This window comes from Tachyglossus aculeatus (genome assembly GCF_015852505.1).
Source record: "Tachyglossus aculeatus isolate mTacAcu1 chromosome 12 unlocalized genomic scaffold, mTacAcu1.pri SUPER_6_unloc_1, whole genome shotgun sequence".
Taxonomy (NCBI): domain Eukaryota; kingdom Metazoa; phylum Chordata; class Mammalia; order Monotremata; family Tachyglossidae; genus Tachyglossus; species Tachyglossus aculeatus.
This window is the reverse complement of record NW_024044828.1, coordinates 8,540,759-8,565,957: the sequence shown is the minus strand read 5'-3', so window position 1 is coordinate 8,565,957 and position 25,199 is coordinate 8,540,759.

Genomic DNA, 25,199 nt, shown 5'->3' with positions numbered 1-25,199 from the left:
TATTGTTCCTGGATAAATGAGTGCCCCTCAGGGTCTTGTTGAGTTTCTAGGTGGGAGAGGGATCACATTATATCTATTATTAATAAGATACTATTAAAATGGTGGGTCACCGAAAACATTCATTCCATCGTATTTATTGAGCACTAACTCTGTGCAGAGTACTCTACTAAGCACTTGGAAAGTACAATTCACCAACAGAATTGCACTCTCTCAGGGACTTAGTAAAGTGTTTTTAAACAGTGGATGTATAATAAATATGATCAACTGATTTTCATATTGATGAATTGATGCATCATTACCAAGCCCTATTATCTTGTTTCTTTAAATGGTTAAGAGTGCTTTTCACAGCACTAAAACTAAGCCAGTGCTTTTTTGTCCAGGAATTCTGTTATTGCCAGATAGTCACCCTAAGGACCCTGGAATCGCTTTTTGACAGATTTCTGTACATCAGTGAGGACTTTAATCAACAAGGTTAAAAAATTCAAAATCACCCATTGACTAGAATTCAGCTAATTCACACTCTCAGAAGGGTGTTAACTCACAAACCAAGGATAACTCACAAAGTCATTTGGACTTATATCAGTTATTCACTTAGAGTAGTCTAAGTGGGCATTAGGAATTCTCTCCGTATCCCTCAAATGTGGTTAGCAATATTGTATCAGCATATAAGTGAGGGCATAAGTGGATTTTCTGAGCCACACTAAAGTCATTGCTGGAGTCAAGATTAGATTCTATCACTTCCTAGATCCTTCTTTCTGACCTCCACCATATTTTTTCTATTAAGAGTAATCAGGGATGGGAATCTGTCGTAAAATGTCATTAAATCCAAAATTGATATTAATGTGAAATTTGATTTTCTTATAGGTGCTGAAAGTGTCCATTTGGATTGTGTAAAAGGTTCTGAAGAAACAAAGTACTCCTGGTGGCCTGAGGTAAGAGAAGTACTTTTCTTTCTTATTAAATTATCACTTTGTTTGGAGAAATGTGCAAGTTACCATATGATCTCATATGATTTAAAGGTGATAATAACAAATGTAATGAAAATAAGTTATTTATCTTATTCAGTTAAGGAATATATCTAAGTCTCTCTTGATGGTTATATTTTGCAAAGAAGTAGGGGAAAAAGTTTTTCATTAAGTTATATGAAATGTTGTAGGGAAGATGGTTCAATTCATTTGAAATGAGATGTCTGTTTCAGGCAGTGCTATATTGCCTTCAGCCTTAAACTGATTGCCACAAATAATTTTCTGTTTTAGGTTAAATTCATCACAGATGATCAATAGGCAGAGAGCTGTAGGAAGACTGGAGAGTATAAATAGTGCCACATTCCAGGTGGTGATTCTATAAATGTGCTCCACGTGGGCACCAGGATGAGGGGCACTGATTGGATATGAAAGAGGCAGATACAAGCTGCTGCCTGCTCTCCTGAGGCAGGCACACACCATTGCTGCCACTACACTGATGTCCAGTAATAACGATGGTATTTGTTAAGCACGTACTATGTGCCAAGCACTCTTCTATGGGCTGGGGCACACACCAGGTAATCAGCTTGGTCATAATCCCTCACCCACATGGGGCTCACAGTCTTAATTCCCATTTTACAGATGAGATAACTGAGTCCCAGAGAAGTGAATTGATTTGCCCAAGGTCATGGAGCAGACACGTGGTGGAGCTGGGATTAGAACCCATGTCCTCTCACTCCCAAGTCCATGCTCTTGCCACTGGGCCATGCTGCTTCCTGTGTAGTGTTGGGAATTGAAGCAGTTTGTGGGGACAATATAGGCAAGGAACAAAGGAACCAACCTTGAAGTCCACCCTCAGCCCCACAGCACATTTTTTTAATGGTATTTGTTAAGTGCTTACTTTGTGTCAAGCACCACTCTAACACTTATGTTTATATCACTATACTCTGCCATTTCCCTATCTGTAATTTATCTTAACATCTATCTCTGCTTCTAGTCTGTAAGCTACTGGTGGGCAGGGAATACGTCCTCCAACTCTTTTGTACTGTACTCCCCCAAGCACTTAGTATGGGGCTCTGCATACAGTAAGCACTCAATTAATATCTTGATTGATTGGTTCTTATCTCCCAAGCCCAGCACCACAGACTAAAACAAAGGAGGAGCATGGGTGGGGTATGTACTTGTACTTCCCAAGCACTTAGCACAGTGCTCTGCACACAGTTAGCACTCAATAAATACAATTGATTGATTGATTGATTGATTGATACAATGAAATCAACAGTGACTACCTGGACCACTCATAAAATCACATCTCCTCCAAGAGGTCTTCTCCAACAAAGATGTTATTTTCCCTACTCTGTCTCCCTTCTGTGTTGCCCTTGCACTTGGATTTGTATCCTTTAATCAACCTACCTCAGCAACTCAGCACTTATGAATGGATCCATAATTTATTTTAACATCTCTCTCACCCCAGGTGGTCCTTGAGGTCCCTGTGGGTAGGAAATGCATCTACCAACTCTCTTATATTGTACTCTACCAAGTGCTTAGTACAGGGCTCTACACACACTAAGCACTAAATAAATAAGATTGAATGATTGCTAGAGTTTGCAATTCCAGAAGGATGGGTGACAGTAGAATTGTTCTTAGACAGCATTTTGTCTCTACTACCTTAGGCCTAATAGCCTTTTTGGACAACAAAATGAAATTTATAATAATAGTGGATTTCACTGAGAGCATACTATGGGCCAAGGACTGTACAAAGCACTGGGGTAGATACAAGACAGGTTAGACACAGTCCCGGTCCTCCATAGGGATCACATTATCTAAATAAGAGGGAGAACAGATATTCAGTTTCTATTCTACAGATGAGGAAGCAGAGGCACAGAGAAGTTAAATGACTTATCCAAAGTCACACAGCAGGCAAGTGGCACAGGTAGGATTAGAACTCTGGTTGTCTGATCCCCAGGCATAACTCCATTATGCATTAATGATAGCCTGCCCTCCTTCTTGCCCATCAGCTTTTGAAGTTAGAGAATTTGACACAGGTCATCTTAAATGATGACTCAGAGGTTCCATCAAAAGATGTAATAAGATAGAAACCAAACCTATAGGGTGGAATAAAATCCGGAATGCCAGATTGGTTTCAGCTAAATTTAGACATCTAATTTCAAATCACCTCAATTTACAGTTGTCTTCCATGACTTATTCAGTGGTTTGAGGCCATGATTGGTAAGTAGCATGAAGACTAACAGCCTCATCATTCTGAGGATGGTTCCATGCAAACAGTTGTTTGATGAAGTAAATGGAGCAGGGCAGAAGAGGCAAGATGGAAGGTTACTGAGATACTGAGAACTGAAGTGGCTTGACCAAGGTCCCATCACAGACAAGTGGAGGAGCAGGGATTAGAACCCAGGTCTTTCTGACTCCCAGGCCCATCTATCCCCTAGACCAAGCTGCTTCTCCAAACATTTAAACTGTTCAGGACACTTTGCAGTGTCATTGTAAGATGACTGCTTTAGCTAAATTAGTTTGAATTCCAGTACATGTGCAAACATTTTCTAAAATACCTCAAGCAACCATCAAAACACAAAGGCAATCCAATAAGGCATAATAGCTAACCTTCTAAATAGCCAGTACATTGTAATTTATGACACATGCCACCCACAATCCTAGGTACTAAATTTACATTCAGTGCAGCATAGATTCAAGCTCATTATGTAGGCTTATGCTTTAGAGTCAGATATGGTCTCAATATGATCTGCTAACAGCTGTTGAAGTATGAATGTTTACCTATGAAAAAGATCCAAATGATGATGATGATGATGATTGTACTGTGTGAGGCTATTAACATAAAGTAAGTTTATTATATGTCTGGAGAAAGCACTGGAATGTGATTGACTGGAGTGTGACTACCATTGAAATTGCTAAAATTGAAGTCGTGAAATCTGAAGGAATTTTCAATCCTGAAAGAGTATTTTATGTTTGATTTCTTTCTTGAAACCAGCACTTTAACAGGTGGGGCTGGGGGAGAGATGTTAGATAAAACCACTTCAAAAGGAACACCACTACATTACAACTTCTCTGAAAAAAATTACTGTTTTCCCTGGTACCACCTGAGATTTGAACTCTCCTTAGTACTCTGGACACAATTTTCCTTCAGTACAGAAGGCATGTTAAGGCTTAATATCTGCTTTCTTTTTTAGCAAATAATAATCTCCTGATTTCTCAATCTCAATTGCCCCCGAGAGCACCAATAAAACAAGTCTTGGCTCACAAAGTAAATTTCCTGTGTACTAATTGAAAATCGTTCTCAATTTATTAGGGCTTCAGTCATGTCCCAGATCTGATGTGAATGTCTCAGTAAGAACTGTTAAATTTCTATCTGGAACTAAGAGACAGATTAAAGGGCCATTATCTTTCAAAAGCATCCCAAACGATTATATTGATGAATTTTAAGTAAACTGAACACTGTTAGCAACGGCACATGCTGAGACAGCAACCCCCAGGAGACTTCTAATGTTGGACTATTATGTGGATGATAGCAGTGGCCAGGAGAGAGAGTCTGTTGAAGTTTACTTTCATATGTTACACCCTATTTACAATTGCCTTGCTAAACTGCAGTATGTCACTTGCAGCTATAAGCATTTGGTGATGCACAGATTGAGGGGGTTAAAGGCCAGATGTTTGAGTTGTAGGTTCTAAATAATAGTGACTTCTACAAAGGAACCACTCAGAGTTTAACTGACCAAAATCTGTCTATTTGAGACACTGTGCCTCTCTTTTCTACCTGCTGCCAGCTATTGCAAGATAGAAGGAACATCGATTCTTTTGAAATGTGGTGTTGGAGAAGGCTTTTGCAAATACCATGGATTGCCCAAAAAACAAACAAATGGATTTTGGAGCAAATTAAGCCAAAGCGGTCTTTGGAAGGCCAAATGACTCGACTTAGATTAGCATATTTTGGACACATAATCAGGAGGACTAATTCTCTGGAGAAATCACTAATGCTACGAAAAGTTGAGGGAAAATCATCATCAATCGTATTTATTGAGCGCTTACTATGTGCAGAGCACTGTACTAAGCGCTTGGGAAGTACAAATTGGCAACATATAGAGACAGTCCCTACCCAACAGTGGGCTCATAGTCTAAAAGGGGGAGACAGAGAACAAAACCAAACATACTAACAAAATAAAATCAATAGAATAGATATGTACAAATAAATTAAATAGAGTAAAAAAATATGTACAAACATATATACATATATACAGGTGCTGTGGGGAAGGGAGGGAGATAAGATGGGGGGATGGAGAGGGGGACGAGGGGGAGAGGAAGGAAGGGGCTCAGTCTGGGAAGGCCTCCTGGAGGAGGTGAGCTCTCAGCAGGGCCTTGAAGGGAGGAAGAGAGCTAGCTTGGCAGATGGGCAGAGGGAGGGCATTCCAGGCCCGGGGGATGACGTGGGCCGGGGGTCGATGGCGGGACAGGCGAGAGCGAGGTACGGTGAGGAGATCAGTGGTGGAGGAGCGGAGGGTGCGGACTGGGCTGTAGAAGGAGAGAAGGGAGGTGAGGTAGGAGGGGGCGAGGTGATGGAGAGCCTTGAAGCCGAGGGTGAGGAGTTTCTGCCTGATGCGCAGGTTGATTGGTAGCCACTGGAGATTTTTGAGGAGGGGAGTGATATGCCCAGAGTGTTTCTGGACAAAGATAATCCGGGCAGCAGCATGAAGTATGGATTGAAGTGGAGAGAGACACAAGGATGGGAGATCAGAGAGAAGGCTGATGCAGTAGTCCAGACGGGATAGGATGAGAGCTTGAATGAGCAGGGGAGCGGTTGGGATGGAGAGGAAAGGGCGGATCTTGGCAAGGTTGTGGAGCTGAGACCGGCAGGTTTTGGTCACAGCTTGGATGTGAGGGGTGAATGAGAGAGCGGAGTCGAGGAAAATGTGGAAGAAGCAGACCAGCAGCTAGATGGATAGAGACCATAACAATGAAAATGGAAGAACCATTAGAAAGGTTGCAGATTATGGCAGAGGACAGAACTTTCTGGAGAGAGTATATCTATGGAGTCACTATGAATTGGAAATGACTCGACGGCACTAAATAATAACAACCGGCTAATGGGGTGATCACCCAATCAATCAATGCTATTTACTGGACATTTGCTGTGTGCAGAAACTGTACTAAATGTTTGGGAGCTACAATAAGATAGAGCTGGAAGGCATGAACCCTGCCCTGAAGGATCTTACAAATTAGTGGCTACAGGTCAGTCAGCCAGTCAGTAGTATTTACTGAGTGCTTACTGTCCATAGATCACTGTACTAAGCACCTGGGAGAGTTCAGTATAACAACATAACTGACACATTCCTTGCCCATAACAAGCTTACAGGCGGTGACTGTAGGTGCAAAGCAAGAAGAAATGTAAAGACTTAGGGAAGAGAAATAGCTCAGTTCAGCGAAACACACCTACTTATAGATTCATTCAGTCTACTTATACATTCATTCAATTGTATTTATTGAGCACTTACTGTGTGAAGAGCACTGTGTTAAGGACTTGGGAAGTACAAGTCGGCAACAAATAAAGATGGTCCCTACCTAACAACGGGCTCACAGTCTAGAAGGGAGAGACAGACAGCAAAACAAAGCATGTAGACAGGTGTCAAAACCATCAGAATAAATAGAATTATAGCTATACATATCATTAACAAAATAGAGTAGTAAATATGTAAAAGTAAAATAATTAGAGTAATAAATATGTACAAATGTATACAGGTGCTGTGGGGAGGGGAAGGAGGTAGGGCGGGGGGCGATGGGGAGGGGAGGAGGAGAGGAAAAAAAGGGCTCAGTCTGGAAAGGCCTCCTGGAGAAGGTGAGCTCTCAGTAGGGCTTTGAGGGGAGGAAGAAAGCTAGTATGGCAGATGTGTGCAGGGAGGGCATTTCAGGCCAGGGGAAGGAAGTGGGTCAGGGTTCTACTGCAGGACAGGCGAGAACGGGGCACAGTGAGGAGGTTAGCAGCAGAGGAGGGGAGGGTGCGGGCTGGGCTGTAGAAGGAGAGAAGGGAGGTGACGTTGGAGGGGGCAAGGTGATGGAGAGCTTTGAAGCCGAGAGTGAGGAGTGTTTGCTTGCTTCGTAGGTTGACAGGTAACCACTGGAGATTTTTGAGGAGGGGAGTGACATGCCCAGAGTATTTCTGTACAAAGATAATCCAGGCAGCAGAGTGAAGTATAGATTGAAGCAGGGAGAAACAGGAGGATGGGAGATCAGAGAGGAGGCTGATGCAGTAGCTATATCATACAAACCTGTGTATTTAATCTATTCCTATTGATCACTTTTTTTCTTAGGTGAAATTTTTAGAATGTGGTCAGAGTAAATTCTAAATATACCATGCATAATTCTAACTGTAATCATCTCCATCATGTCTTAAACTCCTCAGGGGCAGAAAATGAATCCTATTCTTCCATCAAATGACCTCCAAGCATCAAGTATAGTGTTCTACACCCAGATAAGGGCTCAGTAACTGCTGTCAATGACATTGTTTGGACCTACTAACTGCCACCATTTACAGCCTTTATACAGCTGGGAAGATCATTCTGAGTGTCTTTAACATCTAAACTTATCCAGTCTGATCCTAAATTACAGTTCCATGCAGTTGACTGTCAAATCAGCATACTATTTCGACATAGAGGGGATTGCTTCTCTGAACTAGATATTCGAAAATCCGAAACCCTGAGAGTGCTGGATTTTTCAGTGACTTCTTAACACTTCCTCTTCCTAAGATGTGGTTCCAAAATTTTGTGTTCAGGATTTTTCTGTTCTTTAGCTAAAAATAGTAAACAGCAGAGAAAGAACTGGCCAAACCACAGGCAGTATTTTTCCTATAAAGGCACTCCTTAATCTTTTAAGAGTTGTTCTGCATTTGCTCCACCTACCACATGTTTTGTGGTGGCAATCCAGACATCATGAAAGCTGGAAAAGGACACACCACAATATCTTTCCTAAGAGGGATGCGTGAACAAGAGAAGAAAAATGACACCATTTGAAATGATGACTCTGAAACTGTAAATACATCCCACATTACCAAAGCTGTACTTTCTTGGAAAACGATGCTGCAAAGCTGACATGTTACCATTTAAAGTGGTTTCCCACAAGTATCTTGTGGCTTTTATCACTCACAACATTGTACCCTTCTTGGACATTCTTCTTCTAAAGGCCATCTCAAAGATTTATGAAGCTGCTGAGATCAGGGATATGTATGTGTTACAACATGAAGAATGTGTAGGGCATATACAATCCAGATGTGTATACCAATAGAGAAAGTAATTTAATTCCTCCAATGAGATCCTTTAAGAGGATGCCTCTCGGATCAAGAGAAACTTTCTCTGCCTCAGCTTTCACATAGTATATAATATTACTGAACAAACCGAGTATTTTAATTGCAGCATCTATTCAGACTGAGCATCTACAGTGAGGTTCTAATAATAATGATAGCATTTATTAAGTGCTTACTATGTGCAAAGCACTGTTCTAAGTGCTGGGGAGGTTTACAAGGTGATCAGATTGTCCCACAGGGAGCTCACAGTCTTAATCCCCATTTTACAGATGAGGGAACTGAGGCCCAGAGAAGTTAAGTGACTTGCCCAAAGTCACACAGCTGACAATTGGTGGAGCAGGGATTTGAACCCATGACCTCTGACTCCGAAGCCCGTGCTCTTTCCACTCAGCCAAGCTGCTTCTCTGGCTCTAAAGGCTAGTGTTCCAATTTAAAAAGGAAGATTCCAATTTAAAGTCATTTAACTAAAGCAATGTGTGAGCTGACATTTTAATTTCTTTTCTACTGGATAACCAGTAGAAATCGTTGCTTCTTTTTTTTCCAAAATGGAATCTTCTTTTTATACCTGCTTATGTCTATTACAGCCCATTACAATCTCTAAGTATTCAATCAATCACAGTCTTGATCCCCATTTTACATATAAGAGAACAGAGGCACTGAGAAGCTAAGTGACCGGTCCCAGATCACACAGTAGGCAGTCAGCAGAGTGAGGATTAGAGTCCATGGCCTTCTAGGTCCCAGGCCTGTGCTCTATCCCATAGGTCATACTGATTTCTCATAACATTTGGGTAGGGACTGTCTCTATATGTTGCCAACTTGTACTTCCCAAGCGCTTAGTACAGTGCTCTGCACACAGTAAGCACTCAATAAATACAATTGATGATGATGATAACATTTCCAGGATGCCACTTGATTATCTTCCCAATATGTTAGTACTAAAATTGAGAGACCATGGGTTTCACTGACTTGCTCAAAGTCCCATGGATAATTTTAAATTTCAATTACTGTGCACATAGTAGTCAGCAGTAGCACAACTGCAACAATTAAGACAGGTTCCAGGCCCCTCTGAGATAGTCATTTCTATTCCTTAGAGTGTGGCCCTTAGATCTGCCAAGAAACTAGTAGTAGGGCTAGACATGTCCTGAATTACAGTATAATTATTTTGGCCCATTGCACAGTGAGCAACATGGCTAATATCATCTTTATTGCAGTGCTTCACAGAAACAATTGTTCCAGATGTCTGAGTGTTGATTATACATGAGTTGGAAATATTCAGAAGGTATGTGGCTTATGTTTAGCCATGGAAATGATCATTTCTTCATTACATTCATCAACCTGCCAGTGCAGGATATGTTAGATCCAGTCCTTTGTTCAGTTCTATGATCCATGCTTTTCCAAAATTACAGCAAGAACATGTGGATCGTCTTTCATTCCCATTTTGGGAAAACAGGAGTAATTCACAAACTGTTCTGAGTTCTCCATTCACTAGAATTAAGTTTATGTTGCTTGAATTGAGCCTATGATATCCGTCATGAGACAATGCCCAATGTACTGATGTGATGAGTATAGAATCCAAAACACAACAATAACCTGTTGGTAAATTATTCATAACAAATTCATAAAATGAGTTACTGCATGAAGCAAAAATGTCTTAGACCAACATCTTAGCACTAGACACATGTGTATCGCTCTAAGCACATTTTCTAGTTATGCAGTTTACCTTCCAAATAGAGACAATTAGGTGACATTTAGCATTTATCATTCTTATCTTCCCAGCTGCAGTAGCATGGGAAGTGAATAAAGATAGCAAGAAATAATTTTTCAAAAGAATATGAAATAAAGGAAAATAAAGATTGATTTCCCTTTTCTTATTGAGTGGTTGGGAGTAGATAAGCTGATTTGTAGTGAGGGCATCAGTCACAATTGGATGGTAATTTGAAAATGGATTAGTTTAGAAGTAGCAATTTCTGCTCCATAGGTTGCAGTGGAAAAGTCAGCTTGATTCTGTAACAGAGCTCATAAACTGGCAGAGATCAATGCCTACCTAATGTGCCATTATGCACTGGGCACACTTTAATGATTGTAGGCACAGCTGTGGCTTGGTTTTGCTTGATGTTTCTTTAGTTTGTGCACCACAGGTGATCCCCTTGATTATTTGCTGCAAGAGAATTAACAGTTCAGGGAATTGAAATGGTTGAGTGGCTTTTCTTCATAAGAATCTTCTGGGACTAAGGAACAGTCAGTAGGAGGTATCAGTAGCATCCTGGGAATTGAGGGGGAAATATCAAGTAATCCGCTTGATGAAAGCTCCACTTTATTACTATTGGACACTTCCTAAATTGTTTGTTCGAAGGACACTTTATAAAGTGCTTTTTAAAGCCCAGGGACAAGAAAAATCACAAGTTGGAGACATCAGTTTAGATACATTAAGCAGGATTTTTAAAAAGACAAATAACAAAAGCTGGAAGTCCTAAAGAACATTACATATTCTCAGGGCATGTATTCCATGGCTGACAAAAGGAAACGTTGAACAAGAATATAGGCCTAAAATCTATAAGAAATTAGTCAAGTGAAAAAGTGCAATTAAATTTCCAAACTCAAATCATGGCAATGGTCCCATAATTCTTCATGTTAACTGACATCTTGGGCATTATTCTTAAGTATGGAAAGCCCTAGAGAGTATGTCAAAAGTTGTTAAAAATTTTGTTGGTTGATAAACATAAAGCATATTTTCAAAGTCACTCTAAATACATATCAAGCTGATCACAGATGTGTGTGTGTGTGCGCACGCACATGCGTGCCACTGAGTGTGGATATTCAAATCTTCAGCGTGAAATACATTAGTACTTTGCAGTGTGGCTCAGTGGAAAGAGCACAGGCTTTGGAGTTAGAGGTCACGGGTTAAAATTCTGGCTCTGCCAATTGTCAGCTGTGTGACTTTGAGCAAATCACTTAACTTCTCTGGGACTCAGTTACCTCATCTGTAAAATGGGGATTAAGACTGTGAGCCCCCTGTAGGACAACCTGATCACCTTGTAACCTCCCCAGTGCTTAGAACAGTGTTTTGCACATAGTAAGTGCTTAATAAATGCCATTACTATTATTATTATTAAAAACACTAAGAATGAAATAAAATCTAACCTACATCTGACAGTGGAGAGGTATTTTGTTTGTTTTTGTAAGGCACATAATATTACATAGGATTCATTCCTGGGTTTCATTTAGAATCAACCTGAGGTTCAGCTAATCTCTAGCCTGAGTACTTTGAGCTGATGCCCTACTTATAGACAAGCCCCTCGCAGAGATTTACATTATTACCCTAATCCATCTTGGGTGGGGTAGTGTGCCTGCAGGGTATCCATGTCTGCTTTCAGCAATAGGAAATTAGGTTATGTGAATAGAATCTAATCTGTTAATGATCGTCAAAACTCGGGTTCAGGGTCATTTCTAGAATGCAATCCAATGTCAACATCTGGTTAATAAACAAAATGACACTTTGTTCTAAATGCATGCCAAATTAAAAGTGAAGTTCAATTTCCTTTTTTCCAATTAACCAAAAATCAGTAAAGTCAATGACATCAGTTTTAATGATTCCAGAAATTAGGTGTCAACTGAAATCATTATATGTAAATATGAAATGTAGTAAATATTTATGGATTTCATCATTCAATTTAATTGAAGATATTCGGTAATCCCTGAGGATAAATGAAATGCAACAGTGAATGGAGTGAATAAACAAGGCAAGCAATAAGTGAAATTTGCATTCTCACATTTTCTAAAATCTCTTGCACATGGTTTTACCATTCTCCAAAGCTAACCCAAGCATTCTTCAATACTTGAAATGGTTTTAATAGTGTTCTACAGTATGGCTTATTGAAGTGGGACAAAATGTTTCACCTGCCCTCCACTTTTAGCTATAGATATTCAGCAACATGGCCTAGGGGTTAAGGCATGGGCCTAGGGGTCAGAAGAACCTGGGTTCTAGTCCCATCTCTGTTACAGGTCTGCTGTGCCATTTTTGGCAAGTCACTTAAATTCTCTGTGTTTCAGTTACCTCATCTGTAAAATGGGGAATAATTCCATGAGTCCCATGTGGTACATGGACTGTGTCTAACCTGATTATCTTGTATCTACCCCAGTACTTAGTATAGTTCCTGACACATAGAATGCTCTTAACAAATACCACAAAAACAAAAACAGTTACAGTTAACTGCTGGTCTTTTCTCTACTTCTTCATTTTGTGCCTTTGAACTCAGAGGGAAGTAAAATCTCCATGAATAAAGTTTTGTAGGGATAAATATCAGCCTGATATTACTAACACAACAACTGGTTGACTAATATTTTTTGTTCTCCCCACTGAAGATTCAGTTTGATCAAATATTGGAGAACAAGGATAATTGGCTTGTATTTCTTTTTTTTTTTGGCATCCAAGCATCAAAGGTCAATCAACAACACACCTTCAGAATCACTAGATTTTACTGGGGATTTCTGAGCTACTGAAAATCCTTTTTTTCCCCCCAATTCAAACAATTCAGTGATAGTTGCATTCTCTCGGCATAACTTTCCGTACATAAAAAAAGGACTTCTGAGCATCTAATCTATTTTATGGACTAGTTCTTTGTATTACATTTGCTGTGTGACTTTGGGCAAGTCACTTAACTTCTCTGGGCCTCAGTTACCTCATTTGTAAAATGGAGATTGACTGTGAGCCCAATGTGGGACAACCTGATTACCTTGTATCTCCCCCAGTGCTTAGAACAGTGCTTGACACATAGCACTTAACAAATGCCATCATCATCAATCATATTTATTGAGCGCTTACTGTGTGCAGAGCACTGTACTAAGCGCTTGGGAAGTACAAGCTGGCAACATATAGAGACAGTCCCTGCCCAACAGTGGGCTCACAGTCTAGAAGGGGGAGACAGAGAACAAAACCAAACATGCTAACAAAATAAAATAAATAGAATAGATATGTACAAGTAAAATAGAGTAATAAATCTGTACAAACATATATACATATATACAGGTGCTGTGGGGAAGGGAAGGAGGTAAGGCGGGGAGGATGGAGAGGGGGACAGTAAGGAGGGGGGCTCAGTCTGGTAATCAATCAATCAATCAATCGTATTTATTGAGTGCTTACTGTGTGCAGAGCACTATACTAAGCGCTTGGGAAGTACAAGCTGGCAACATATAGAGACAGTCCCTACCCAACAGTGTGCTCACAGTCTAGAAGGGGGAGACAGAGAACAAAACCAAACATACTAACAAAATAAAATAAATAGAATAGGTATGTACAAGTAAAATAAATAGAGTAATAAATATATACAAACATATATACAGGTGCTGAGGGGAAGGGAAGGAGGTAAGGCAGGGAGGATGGAGGGGGGACAGGAAGGAGGGGGGCTCAGTCTGGGAATCAATCAATCATATTTATTGAGTGCTTACTGTGTGCAGAGCACTGTACTAAGCGCTTGGGAAGTACAGGCTAGCAACATATAGAGACAGTCCCTACCCAACAGTGGGCTCACAGTCTAGAAGGGGGAGACAGAGAACAAAACCAAACACATTAACAAAATAAAATAAATAGAATAGATATGTACAAGTAAAATAAATAGAGTAATAAATATGTACAAACATATATACATATATACAGGTGCTGTGGGGAAGGGAAGGAGGTAAGATGGGGGGGATGGAGAGGGGGACAGGAAGGAGGGGGCTCAGTCTGGGAAGGCCTCCTAACCTTGAACCTCCCCAGCACAAGTAAAATAAATAGAGTAATAAATATGTACAAACGTATATACATATATACAGGTGCTGAGGTAGATATGTACAAGTAAAATAAATAGAGTAATAAATACGTACAAACATATATATAGGTGCTGTGGGGAAGGGAAGGAGGTAAGGCGGGGAGGATGGAGACGGGGACAGGAAGGAGGGGGCTCAGCCTGGGTAGGCCTCCTAACCTTGTAACCTCCCCAGCGCTTAGAACAGTGCTTTGCACATAGTAAGCGCTTAATACAAGCCATCATTACTATTATTATTATTATTAACAAATAGCATCATTATTATTATTATTATCATGCCCGCCCCCGGCCTCTGGGGCTTCAGCCTCTGCTTGGGCGGGCCCTCCGCCCCGGCCTGAGTCCGCGGCGGGCACCTGGTAGAAGAAGACGTCCTTGCGGTCGGTGCCCTCGGTGGCAAACTCGTCCACGATGGCCTCGGGGCTAATGCCATGCTCCGCACACAGCTGATTCCAGAACTCGAACCCGACTGCGGGGAGCGGAGAGGGGGTTAGAGGGCACGGTCGGGGGCACGGAGGGGTGGGGATCCGGGGAGGGGTCCGCGGTGATAGATTAATTCCATCAGTAAAAGGTTTTGCCACCACAATGAATTTTAATACAATTTAAAACTGCATTTTTCTCTTTAAATATACAAGTTATTACTTTACCTACCCACACCCAAATTTTATGAAAGTTCATATGTGTGTGTGATGACCATGTTTATACATGAATTTTTTTTTTTTTTACCAGAATGCCTTAGATTTGTCTTTTTTTTTAATTCATCCTTAGGGAATGCAGGCACCTGTTACATTGTCCTGTGCATTTAAATACTGTAAGCAATGGAATTCCTACAAAATTTACTTTCTTTCATGAGACCACCCGGGAACAGCTGATAAATGATATTAATATGATAGGGATTTTTTTATAGAACTGACAATTACGGCCAAACACAAGCAAAAAAAAGGTCCAGCTTCAGATTGCCCAAGAAAAAAAGCCCCATGGGGGAGTCATCTTGACTGCCTGGCCAAAAGCACATTGAGACCTGCTGTTTCCCCTGTAGGTGTCCACATGGTTTTGATTTTCTTCTAATTGCAAGAAAACACAAACATTGGCAAAGACTACTTTGAATGTTTTGTGACCTCACTGTGTTAACCAGGAATTGAAGCTGCAAGCCTGGAACAAGTCTTCATGTGACTCGTTCATTTGGCTTTTCTTCGCGGAAGTTTAAAATTGCAATCAGTCAAAAGGGAGAGAGTCTCTGATAAATTGTGACAGGGAGATAGATGTTTTAGGCATTCATATTTGTACTGTTGCCATTATTTGGTATTAAAACAGAGGTGGGAGGAGGGAAGTAGAAAAAAATGCTAATAAGAAAGCATTTGACTTGCTCTAGGTGCTTGGCAGATTGGATGATACAAGTGAAAGGTCACATTCAATCAACCAATCAGTAGTATTTATTGCACAGTTACTCTGGGCAAAATACTGTACTAAGCAATTGAAAGAGTACAATAAAGTTAGCAGACATATTTCCTGCCTTCAAGAAGATCACAATCTAGCAGGGGAGATGGATACTAAAATAAATTACAAAAAGGGAAGGGGAAGCAGCTAAGTGTAAAGATATGTATTTGTAATACTGTGGGGAGATGGTAAGTGCCTAGTGGGTTGAGTGCATTGGTGACAGAGTAAGGAGGGAAATCAGATGGGAAGATAAGAGATTAGTCAAGGAAAACCTAGGGAATATATTATTTTAGGAGAGATATGAAGATGGGGAGAGAATTAGTCTGCTGTATGTGAAGTGGGGAGGAGTTCAAAGCAGAAGGGAAGGTATTAGCAAGAGGTCAAGAATGAGGTACAGTGAGTGGATTTACTTTCGAGGAGCAAAATGTGTGGGCTGTGTTGTAATGGGAGAGGAGTGAGGGTTAGTAGTGGGGGGAGAGATGATTGGGTATCGTAGAGTTGTTAGGAATTTCTTCTTGAGGCAGAAAGAGATGAGCAAGCATTGGAGATTTTTTCAAAGTGGGGAGATGTGCGCAGAATGACATTTTTTAAAAAAGATGTAGGGAGAAGAGTGAATTAGGCACTGGAGAGGAGAAAGGTTGGAGGTAGGGAGGTCAGCAGGGAGGCTGATGCAGTAATAGAGACAGGATATGAAAAGTTCTTTGATCACCCTGATGAGAGTTTGGGTGGAGTGTAAGGAGCATAGATTTTACAAGAATGGGAGGAAAAGAAAGATTTGGATTTAGCATGCTTCATCTCTCTTCCTCTTACCCTCCGGCCCCACAACTCCTTATGTTAAGCCTGCCATGTCAACTGAAACTCAGTGTTGGTAGCAACAACAGATTTATATGCGTAAAGCTGCCGTTTGCCCAGATCTTATAGCACAAAAATCTACTTCTGAAGTCATAACTGGGTTACAAAGTGCCAAAAGAAAGAAGGAATTCAATTCCAAGAGAATGGTACCAGATGCTGGCCTTTGACATCAACCTGGAGGCCAAGTCGAAGCACTTCCTTAGCATACACTCATTCGCTGTTCCTTCTAGCCAAAGCAAAATGGTGATAAAAAACAAACACCATAGGGAGTGAGGACTCCAAAGGTAGCATGTGGAAGAAAAATTAATCATGACACAGGGTAAAAAGGAAAATATTTGCTATTGCATGTAAAAATTAGACTTGCCTCTAGATAGCAGTCTCTCAGGTTCTTAAGGAAATATATACATATATCTATCTATATCTATACCTATATATAGATATATGTGTTTACATATATATATACACACAATTTTCACAACATATTTTTTGCTCATTTTCAATCTCTCAGAATGTACCTTGGCTTCACCATTCTATTCTAGTTTAAAGTTTTGTTTTCTGCCTCTTAAGGCTTGAAAGCCAAAATATCTGATTTGAATGTAAAATAGAATTCCTGAATTCTAGAAATCCAGTATGTTCTGTTCAATTGCCAGTGAGCAAGAACCCAATTGTTATTCCATTAAAGGACACAATGGTCTCAGTTGCTTAAAATTCAAGGTTTGGGCTATCACTGTCTACTGAGGATGTGCAGTATATCACTATTTCAGTTTTGATTAAGCATGTTCCTGTACTCCGATGAAATGAAAGAGCAATCAATTGATCAGAGGTAGTTATTGAATTCTTAATGTAAGCAAAGCACTACACTAAGTGTTTGGGAGAATACAATAGAGTTGGTAGATGTAATCCCTTGGGCACAGAGAGGGGCTTGGAAAAATTATATGAGTGTCATTGCAGTCTAGTTGTGAGTGTCAGCTTGTGAGTCAAAGGAAAATCTAGTTTACAAAATATGTGGCAAAATCACTCCAAAATGTGTGAAGCCACCAGCCAGAAAACTAAGACCATAGTAGTTCAAGTAGTAATGGTAGTTATAGTGGTAATAGTAATTATTGAACAGACACTTGGTTCAGTACACTATCCTAGTCACTTAGCCTTAGGTTCATTTACATTACATTATGTGCACTCATTACATTACATTATGTTGTTGTTAGTACTTCTCCGTGAGGATGGTCTGATAGATATCCGTTGGTAAAGTGAAATGGAGAAATGGGAAAATTATTCACATCTTTATGATCATGTAAAACCCTTTTCCTTGGAACACGCTTCCTCTTCATATCTGACAGGTGGTCACTTTCGCCCTCTTCAAAGCCTTTTTAAAAGAACATTTCCCCCAAGAGGTCTTCCCCGACTAAGCACTCATTTCCTCCTCTCCCACTCCCTTCTGCATCACCCTTGCAATTAGATTGGCACCCTTTATTTCCCCCCCAAACCCCACAGCTTGTGTACATATCCATAATTCATTGATTTATAGTAATGTCTGTCTCTCCCCCTCTCACTCCCAGACTCTAAACTTGTTGTGGTCAGGGAAGATGTCTACCAATTCTGTTCTACTATACTTTCCCAATCACTTAGTACAGTGATAATGATGATGACTGTGGTATGTGCTAAGCATTTACTGTGTTCCAGGTACTGTTCTAAGTGCTGGGGTAGATTCAAGATAACTGGATTGGACACAGTCCCTGCCCCACATGGGACTCACAATCTTAATCCCCATTTTACCGATGAGGGAACTGAGGCCCAGAGAAGTGAACTTACTTGTTCAAGGCCAAACAGTAGACAAGTGCTGGAGGTCAGTGGTCAGGTCCTTCTGACTTCCAGGCCTGTTCTCTATCCATTAGGCCATGCTGTTATGCATGCAGTAAGTACAATTGATTTATTGTTTAATTTCCCTTACCTTAATGATTTGATAAACATGGAAGCCACTGGCTGCAATTATCATTCATTAGGCTTTCAGTGGGAGCTGATATTATAATAATTATGATATTTGTTAAGCGCTTACTATCTGCTAGGCACTGTTCTAAGCACTGGGGTAGATACAAGATAATTGTGTTGGACAAAGTCCCTGTCCCACACGGGGCTTAAAGTCTTAACCCCCATTTTGCAGAGGAGGGAACTGAGACACAGAGAAGTTAAGTGACTTGCCCAAGGTCACACAGCAGACAAGTGACAGAGCCGGGATTAGGGCCCATGACCTTCTGACTCTCAGGCCCTTGCTCTATTCCCTAGGCCATTCTGCTTCTCTACTAAAGTTGATGGTGAAGAAAACAGAGAAAAAGCCATTGTACCTCCAGGCATTTCTCAAACATTCAGCATTCAGACACAGTGCTCTGGTACAGCTCTGCATTTTCTCTCCCTCTGAAATTAAACTAAACTAGTCTGAATGCTTACACTCCACTGGATATCCAGGCTTCAATACATATACACACTACCATAAATACACAAGCGAAATTCTTTAGACTCACAGACAAAAATTCCAAGACTGTGCACTCATGTCAGGACAGCAAGGAGCTCTTCATCCAAGCAGGGAGGATGAGAGTGAGCAAGTGTTCCCCCTCCTGGATCTGAAAGCTGCTTTAGGTTTTTCAGGTCTGCATGAATGTGTTAGATAAAACATAGGGGTAATAGAGTGAGGAAGATAAGGAGATGAATGACAATAAGTAAATCAATGGGCTTGTTATGAAAATCATGTGATTTCTTTACCAGATGTATGATACTTGAAAGGCTGTACATGGATTATGGATTTGGATACCTGGATTTGACCTTAGACTGGGCATTGCCTACACATTGCTTACATCTTCATTACTATAATGAAAGGATACTGAGTGTCATCTTTTAACTATCTACTTGAATTTTGCAAAATAGAGGTTCTAGTAGACTGTCTTCTCTTACTGTTTGGGTGCATTCAGGGGAGACTTTGTGGTTGATCTTTTATTTCAGTCCATGGTTCTATTTTAGTTCTCCAAATGGAAAATTAAAACTGGGGGGAGGTGGGGGAGTAAGCCAGAAAAACATGATGGTAAAAAGTAAAGGTAACAACTTTGAGGGATTGATTGTATACATGAGGGTAGAGAAATAATATAGCTTTTCTAATACTCAGAGATAATCATGCAACCTAATCTGCCTGGTACAGATGTTAACTCAGTAGATGTGTGGGAAATAAACAAAGTCTTTCCTTAAGTTCAGTACTGTCTGATCATTCACACTAAGTACAAAGTGTACTGACAAAGAAAAAGATGTGAGAGTCTTGGACTATGAGAAGGTGAAAACTCAAAGAGCTTCAGCAAGATGAGATTCTTGAATTGATCTTTTTATCCCCATCTGAAAGATACCTTTTGTCTTCCAGATAAATATGCTATGATATCCACTTCATCTCTGAAAATACAACTTTGACAAATAACTGCTAGATGAAAAACAGCTTAGATTAATCCAAGGAGTAGGTCCAGAAGAATGCTGACACAAGAAAGGCAGAGACTGATGGAGAAGAGGGAAAACATAACACTGAAGAAAGGGAAAGTGCAGTGACAATGGGGAAATTCTATGACTAGGTAGCATTGACTGGGACATTGTGAGACAAACCAATCCTGGCATAGAGAAAAAGGGAATAGAGAGAGAGAACTGAACGTGAGTGTCCAGTTTTCAGACACCCACACACTTCTGGAGTCACTTTTATTTTTCATTCAGCAGCTGCCAGCAATTCTTGGTCCAGGGGTCACTGGGGTATATCAAATAGGAAATCAAATCAGTGGAAAAGGCCTGAATTTTGGCAGATGGGAGCCAAGAAGGAAGAGGCAACAAGCAAAGCAGTTAGAGAGGTTATGGCCCAGGATGCCTAATCAGCAGCTAATGAAATACTATAGTTATTCACACAGTTCACTGCCACCCCTCACCCTCTTCTTAATTATGCTGTGTTTGCTCCACTCCTCCTCCTTTGTATGCTCACTCAGTGAAGCACAGCAGGGTCAAATAATAGTCAGAAACATAGTACAGTATATATTGTAGAGATTTCCACTCAGCTGGACATGTCTGGCATGCAGCTGCTTCAGCTTCTAGTTCCCATCATGCCAATAGTCACATTAAGGTGGGGGTAGATTGGCAATCTAGACTTGGCAATTTCCCTATCCTGTTTCACAGCATTAGATGGGAAGCCCACCCAAGCAGAAGGATGAAGTCATCCTCTGAAACTCTGTGAAGTCCTGGTTAGCCAGAGGTTTGAGTCATTAACTTGGAAAAGCTTCCTATATTCATCTATTGAAAATTAACTTCTTCACTTAGAGAAATTCCCATCAGATGTCCTACACATCATATAGGACACAACTCTGCTCTTCACATAGACGTCAACTGTCATTCCTGGGAGGGATTTTTTAGCTTTCATAATTACTTTAATTCATCTGTTACATGCTATTTTTATTTTTCTCCCCTGTAATTGCACAGAATAATTCAGAGATCATTCCTCTTGGTGACTGCCAATTACTTATCTAAGGGATCAAAATTTACTATAAACATAAATCTTTATCTTCCCTGTAAAATGTTCTTAAAATGGTTTATCAAGCATCTGTATATTTTAATGAGTAATCTTCATTGTTTTTAGTTGTTTAAAACTGAAAAGAGAAAGCTAATTTGTTCATAATCAAAGAAATATTTTAGAAATGAAATTCACCTTTATGGTTGTGAAAAATATGAGACAGTAGGGAGCAGATAATCACCAGTGAAAATGTTGGTTTAAGTAATAGCATATACATTTTTCAAAAGCTTCCATTACAGGAGTCATTGAACCAGTTTGGTTCAAGTTTAACTTAAGGAAATGAAAAGGTCGAAAGTATGTGATTTCAATTAAAATCTAATTTTACTGCATCACTTACAAACCCTCAACAAGCTCCAGACTTCTAGTCAATAGTATTTAACTATGCATGGTAAATCCATCAATAATTAGTAGTGCTTTGATCCTTGCTCAGTGAGTGTTTTCACATTAATCTTCACATCAGTTAAATTTCCAGTTTTAGTAAATTTAACACTGTGCACTTTATCAGCTAACCCATCATTTCTGTTTTCTCAGCAACCTGTTTATATCATGCTACCCCATCTCTACAACCTTTAAATTGATCTGTTAAGTTGGCAGTGGACATAGTCTCAATGTATTCTGGAAGGCTAATGATTTGAGAAGCTCACCAAGACCTCTAGACTACGTTCATTGACTTTTTCCAAACCGTTTGACCCCATCAAGAGAGTAAGGCTCTTTTAGAACCTCTTGGAGAAACATCATGGTTTAGTGGAAAACACATAGACCAGGGAGTCAGAAAACTTGGGGGCTGTGTGAATTTGGGCAAGGAACTTGACTTCTCTGTACTTCAGATTCCTCATCTGTAAAATGGGATTAAATACCTGTTCTCTATTGTACTTAGACTGCAAACTGCATGTGGGACAGAGGATATTTCCTACCTGACTATCTTGTATCTATGCCAACTCTTAGTACAGTGCTTGACAAATAGTAAATGCTTAATGAATACCAAAGTTAATATTATTAGGGCTCTGAAAATTAAGAAGAAAGTTTTGCTGCCCTGAGAGATCCTTCAAGATCCTTAGGCAGCTGCATGACAGAATTCTTGGTAAAGACAGAATTGAAGATTCTTTGTCTTAGGGGTAGCAGTGTGACTTAGTAGAAAGCACATAGACCTAAGTGTCAGGAGAACAGAGTTCTAATCTCAACTCCATCACTGGCCTGCTACGTGACCTTGGGCAAATCACTTAACTTCTTAGTTTCCTGTAACCTCCCCAGCGCTTAGAACAGTGCTTTGCACATAGTAAGCGCTTAATAAATGCCATCATCATCATCATCATCTGTCAAAATGGGGATAAAATACCCGTTCTCTCCCCCTTAGACTGTGAGCTCCATGTGAGATAGTGATATATATTTATCTTGTGCCTATCCTAGCGCTTGGCACATAGTAAGTGCTTAAGTGTGGCCGAGCGGTCTAAGGCGCTGGCTTTAGGTTCCAGTTTCTCCAGAGGTGTGAGTTCGAATCCCACCACTGCCAGTCTACTATTAGAGAAGCAGCATGGTTCAGTGGAAAGAGCCCAGGCTTGGGAGTCAGAGATCATGGGTTCTAATCCCGGCTTTGCCACTTGTCAGCTGTGTGACTTTGGTCAAGTCACTTCACTTCTCTGTGCCTCAGTTACTTCATCTGTAAAATGGGGATTAAGACTGTGAGCCCCACATGGGACTACCTGATTACCTTGTATCCCCCCAAGCACTTAGAACAGTGCTTGGCACATAGTAAGCATTTAACAAAAGCTATTATCATTATTATTATTAATAAATGACATTATTATTATTTATGACTGAGGTAGGGTGGTGTGGTAGTCCCAGACCTATTCAACCCATTCAAAGCTGCCATACATAAAGATGCAAAGGTTAGGGTTAGGAACATCTTGAAAAGTCTTGAGCTAATGGTTTCTGAACTGCTTCATAGAAATGTTCTCTAGCGGCGCACCCAAATATGCAAATAATCATGAATCATTTGGCAGATTCATCATAGTGCCATTTGCTACCAATATACCTGAAGAAAATGGAAAGTATGTGTTAGGCAAACCTAGAAAACCTTCTACACAATCAAAGATTTTAATCATCATGCCCTAATAGGGAATAATAATAATAATAATGTTGGCATTTGTTCATTCATTCATTCATTCTTTCAATTGTATTTATTGAGTGCTTACTGTGTGCAGAGAACTGTACTAAGTGCTTGGGAAGTACAAGGTGGCAACATATAGAGATGGTCCCTACCCAACAATGGGCTCACAGTCTAGAAAGCGATTGTTAAGTGCTTACTATGTGTCAAGCACTGTTCTAAGCACTGGGAGGAATACAAGGTAATCAAGGTTGTCTCACGTGGGGCTCACAGCCTTAATCCCCATTTTACAGATGAGGTAACTGAGCATGCCATAGTGGGTAGAGCCCAGGCCTGGGAATATGAATGACCTGGGTTCTAATTCCGGCTCCACCACTTGTCTGCTGTGTGGGAGAGTCACTTAAATTATTTGAGCTTCACTAACCTCACCTGAAAAATGGGGAGTAAGACTGTGAGCCATATGTGGGACAGGGACTGTGACCAACCTGAGTAGATTCCATCTACCCCAGCACTTCGAACAGTGCTTAACACATAGTAGTCACTTAACAACTACCACAATGATAATCAATAACATAGAATTTAAAGTTGTCACTTAATTCTGTTCTATAGGCACTCTCTTTTCTAAGATGAATGGATAGAAAATAATGATGGCATTTGTTAAGCGCTTACTATGTACCAAGTACTGTTCCAAGTGCTGAGCACTGTTCTAAGCGCTGCATATTGTAAGCATTTAACAAATACCATTAATATTATTATTTGAAAACAGAATAAAAACTCCATTATGCCTTTCATCAGATGGTGAAGTGTTGCAACAACAGAATATCAAACTCCCAAATAATCCAAACTGATTATCATTCAACTGTCTGAGTACTTTGTTCAGTGCTTGGAACACAGTAAGTACTTAATGAATAGCACAATTATTATGAAGATTGGGATGCCAAGAGGTAGTTTGAAAGGAAACATATAGGCCTTAAATGGAATAATTACACTGGGGCAACAATGACCTATCCTTAAATGTAAACAATGTAGCAAGGTGTGTTGGACATGTATCAGTCTTTTCAGCAACATTTACCCATACTATAAATTAGGCTCTCTAATATTTGGAAAAACACTAAGGCTAAATTCCTTTATGTGTTACACTGAAATGTTAAGCATTTCACAGCATAACATCTCAAGCTAAATAAATATTTTCAATATGACTGAGTCTTTGCAGTACGTTGCAGGAGAGGAAACTGGTTTGGCTGACTGTGGTAGTGTTTATCCAACTTTAGTGAATAATTTGTTCTTCTTTAAACACTGTAATAATAATGACAATAATAATAGTATTAACAATAATAAATGGTATTTATCAAGCACTTACTATAATGCCAAACACTAAGCACTTGGGCTAGATTCAATTTAGTCAAGCCTCAGTCCCTGTCCTACATGGGGCTCATAATCCAAGTAGGAGGGATTATAGATATGAATCCCCATTTCATTGATGAGGAAACTGAGGCACAGAGAAGGTAAGTGACTTGACCAAGGTCACACAGCAGAATCGGAATCAGAACCCAGGCCCTCTGACTCCCCAGCCTGTGTTCTTTCGACTGTACTGCTTCTCTATTATATCATTTCAGTCTGATCATTTTTATTCAGCCAGAGGAATAATCCTTTGAGAATCAGGTTTCATTAAACAAACATTAAATCATTTGGACCCTCACATGATGTTTATCTGAACTTCATGGTCTTTGAAATTCATGTACAAATCCAGTGAGGAGAGGCTTATTTTTAATATTTTTGCTATTTTTGCATTCATTGTTTCTACTCAAGCTAGAAATCCACAATAGTCATTTTTTAAACCATATTTTGGCTCGTTTCTGTCCTTCACCAGCCAGAAACATTATGCATAAACCCTGGGGAAAAATAAAAATAATAGCGTAAGAGTTATTCAGATTTTTGCAGTTCTCCTGTCCCCCTCATTTCAAAATTAGTTTCTTTCAGGTCATTCTTTGTTTCACTCAAATCTGCACATTCAGGCATAATGTATGACTGAATCATCTCCCTATTTGCATTTAACTATTGATGTTCTCTTAATGGAGAGTGGAGTTATGTTTTGGGCTGTGTGCTTGTGCATTGTTCTTGTTTTTTATGCCTCCTGATTGATACC